The 4,217-nt window shown below is 42.3% G+C and overlaps 1 protein-coding gene across 1 annotated transcript in view; it reads right to left on the bottom strand.

Annotated features, from left to right (window-relative positions):
- Positions 1-4,217, bottom strand: part of STK10 (serine/threonine kinase 10) — a 77,797-nt gene that overhangs the window by 73,176 nt on the left and 404 nt on the right. The window lies entirely within an intron of this gene.

The following is a 4,217-nucleotide window of genomic DNA, read 5'->3' as shown; positions in this document are numbered from 1 at the left end:
GGCTCCTACCCTGGGGGCCTTTAAGAGGAGGCTAGATGAACACCTTGCTGGGGTCATTTGACCCCAATACATTTTCCTGCCATGGCAGAGGGTTCAACTTGATGATCTGCTCAGGTCTCTTCCCACCCTACCAACTATGAAGCAAACAAACAATAAGAGCAGAGCCTGAATCACCAAAACCCCACCAATACAGAAGAACCGTGGCTGTAATTAGCACTGGGGAGGAAGAATCCAAGTATTTTTAAGGCACCTGTCACCATGGCCTCCAGAACCATCAGGCATACATACAGTACAGTGTAAAAATGATGCATTTTGCAACTCTATTTTCATTTGCTTTCCTTGCTCCAAGTACTTTTGTCTACAGAGTACATAATCCTGGGCCCTTTATTATGCTTTTGGACTGAATTACTAGGGTGGGATTTTTATTAAACTGAAGTACGGAAGAAAAAGAGAAGGAGAAAATGTGTTCTAACAATCTCTTTATGAACGGTTGTTGCTAAAGTTGAAAGCTTATGGCCTCTGTGGTTTGGATGAACTCAAATATATATATTTGAGTTCATCCAAACCACATATATCCATATATATATGGGATATATGGAACTTTTAACCAAAAATCCCTGGTATCCAACTAACACATTCTGTCTGCTGCAAAACTAGGGTTGCAAGCAGCATCCTAGACCACGCTACTAGATGGGACATCCTGACCACACCCTGCATGTGCTATCAGGACAATAAATGTCCTCAATGGTACATGCTGGAACACAGTGATACCATTATACAAAACAAACACACAACAAAACAGGCCTTGAATGGAAAGTTCTAATGGAAGAAATCCTTAGACATGCCTTTTTGAAAAGCTAATAGCAAAGAACCTGATCTTGTAAACACTCAAAATCAGGCATAATGTATACAATTTTATCTAGTCCCATTGATATTAGTACAACTGCTTGCAATATTAAGAACTGCACCTATTAGTTTTGGCAGAACTGAGCCCTGCTTCAGCAGATCTAAAGGCTTCCTTAAATTGATAGCATGCAGTTTAATCATCCTGTTAGCCAACATTCGCAATCTGATAGATTGCAAGAGTGGCATATACAACCCTTGAGAATAAAAATATACAGGAGCCTAGCTCATAATAGACCTAATGCCCTTATACACATGCACACAAATCATGAAGTCCAAAAAAGAGGAGAGCTAGTGGAGTAAAGTTTTAAAGGACTGGCCCTTAAGTGTCTGTAGCAGAGATACAGAGAGTTCCAGCAATCACTACACCTTTCCCAAGAGAGCCCTGAAATCAGGTGGTTTTAAAAACTAAAGATTATTCTTTAAATAAAAGATCTCAAATCTAGTGTTCAAACTCCTTAAGATACATTGCTTAGCATTCACAGACACTGGTCTTCATTGGTCTCCAAACTGAAGTCCACAGGAAGACTCTGGGTCAGGGCAAGAACAAAATGCTTTAGAGATGGTAGGTTGCTGTTAATCTGAAAGTTACTTTTCTTTCCAACAGTCATATAAACTACAAGTAATAGACTGCTAGAACTAGAAGATGGAAAGAAACTGGTTTCCCTCTCCTCGGACTGTCCAGTTTTATATAATTAGCTTCACTGTCTCCCTTGTACACCCAGGTGCTCTTTTGTTGCAAAACCTTTATACACCAGTAGGGGAATCCAAATAATTTTTGTATTTGGTTGCAGAGCTCAAGATTCAGTGAATGGTATTTAGAATGGCTGTACAGACTGGATTTCTTCCCCCCCCCCCCCCCCAATTCATTTAAGGAAAGAAATGAAGTTGTCACGGTCTCAAAATTACTCCCACTTTTGTAAAGACTATTGCCACAATTCAAAATTGCTCAGCTGAGTATATAGAAAAAATGTTTAATGAAGTTGCCTTCACAGCACAGTAGCACTCAACAATGAAACCATTACACACCATTCCCTTCATTAGCCTTCAACAGTGAAAACAAAATCCTGCTAAAACAAAGCCTGAACATTTATTTTCTTTTACCAAATGCCTAAAATCAGCCAGAAGCAAAATTTTTGATACATTTTAGAAACAGACACAGAGACAGAGTGCTCAAAAACTGGTGATAGGAGTAGGATGAAAACATAGCAGAGGACAAAAATTGAAGCAGTATTGTATAGTATCACTTCCCTATCAAGAAGAAAAGCAATTAAAATATCCCAGATTCCTCAAGAAGCTTAAGTACTTAAAAAGTGACCAGCAGTGTATCACTGCTGTGTACAGCAAAATGATTTTATAGCAGTCAAGAAAATGACTTAAAGCTCTTCTTGATTATCTATGATTAGATGTGCATGTGCATGCGCGCACACACACCTAGAACAACAGGATGCGCCTAATATTTCACATGAGCATCCTAGGTAAGGTCACCCGATTATATACGCCCGTGATTACTGATGCCCGATTCTAGTACAAAGTCAGAGGATGGAAAAAGGAAGAAAGATTAAAGGGGTTAATTTCTAGTTGGGGTACAGAAGGCTGCTTCTTTATAGAAAATACTGCTATATATTTTCTAAATGAAACTTTAATTGCTAATGATCCACATCCGACAGGCTTCAACATAAAACATTTATACACATTTAAGCAGGAAACCAAGGGATAGAGTGCACAGGGACTGGAAAAAAGTTTCATCATTCTGACAGAAAAAAGTAGTTCTTTAGATCCTTGTTGATACTCTGCATGTCCCATTTAAACATCAACCATGTTAAAAACACCTTCAAAGCAGACATGCTTAGCTAAACGCACTAGCAGCTAAGTGGTTTAACTTTAGGTTGCTATACCGCAGCATGCACAGTATGCTACAATATGCTTTTCCAGACACATGGGAGAGAATAAATGAATAAAGACAGGGTTAGAGAAGAGACATAGCTGGAGTAGAGCTTGCATGCAAGATCTGGCAGGTAGTAATTTCAGCTACAAGCAGCCTGCTCGACTTCAAGGTTGATTTTATGATTTGATGGAGTATTTCAGTGCACTGTAAAGGTACTTGAGAGTGATGGATTCAGAACAACCTGAAGATGAGTTTAAAATAGACTGGATGTAAAGCAATAACTATGCCTGCTCCAGAGAACCTCTTCCATCTATCACAATATGCCTAGCAATCATATTTTGCTACCTTTTTAATAAGTTATCCCCTTCCCTGCCATTATCGGAAAACTCATACAAAATATGAGTCATTAGCGACTATAGACAGAAAAACATTTTACTTCCTCACTTTAGGGGAAGGAGTTTTGAGAGGCAAGCATGACTTTTTAGATGGTGTCTTTTTCAGCAGAAATTTTCTGCTTACTATTACTGCTAAAAGTGAGGGTCTAACAACACGTAACAGACAGGCAGTCATCCCCAAAGGCCTCTGTTAAAGTATCGCAACCCTGATTTGCAACCTGCTTCCTACCTAGCGAGAGGCTTAAACCCTTCTTTGGCAGTGATTATGCATCAGATTCCTTGACAAATCTGAGACGGCAATGCCTACTGGTTGATCGAATGGGACCCCTAAGTTCAGAAAGCTGCACTAAAAGACCTGGCTGCAAAACGCAGGAACATAAATCCACTGCACCAGCTTGTCCCAAGCAACAACCCACTGGCTGCCTTAATTGTTATTCAGAAGGCTTGTCTGCCTTGCAGGCAGCATCCCACAAGGTTGCTGTTTGACATGGGATGGAAAGTACGGGAGAACATTTAGATTTTTTTTTTTAAACAAAACAAAGTGCCTCAACAACCTTAGTCTCTTATTAAGAAGGTTGAGTGTTTATAGGACTGCATCTGTTCCCAGAATCAGCAACCAGGTCTCCTTCTCAAAGTTTCCCGGGTTGCAAGGACCACAGTACTACAAACACTTTCATCAGGGGTGCGGCCCTCCCAGGGCGGACTGCCAAGCAGGCTCCTTCACTCACAGGGCTCGGGGGGGTGGCGGGGGCCACAGGGGCACCCGGCCGGGAGCGGAGCGCACGTTCAAGCGGGCGCCGGCCCAGGCCAAGCTCGCCTCGCCGTACCTTCCCCGCCGGCACGCCTTCCCTCTCGCTGCCAGTCACGGCAGCTCATGCAGCCGGCGGAGCCTAGCCGGGCTCCCAGAAGGATTTCCCCAGTAATGCTGAAGACAGCCTGAGATTTGTCTGACAGGCGAGGAGGCTTAAATCACAAACCAGCCCCGAACCGCGGAGGCGCAAGCGCCTTTGGCCCACCGCGCCGCCCGACTC

This window comes from Crocodylus porosus, unplaced genomic scaffold (genome assembly GCF_001723895.1).
Source record: "Crocodylus porosus isolate Cpor-Errol unplaced genomic scaffold, CroPor_comp1, whole genome shotgun sequence".
Classification (NCBI taxonomy): Eukaryota; Metazoa; Chordata; order Crocodylia; family Crocodylidae; genus Crocodylus; species Crocodylus porosus.
The sequence above is the reverse complement of the archived record's forward strand: the minus strand, read 5'-3'. Positions and strand labels throughout refer to the sequence as shown.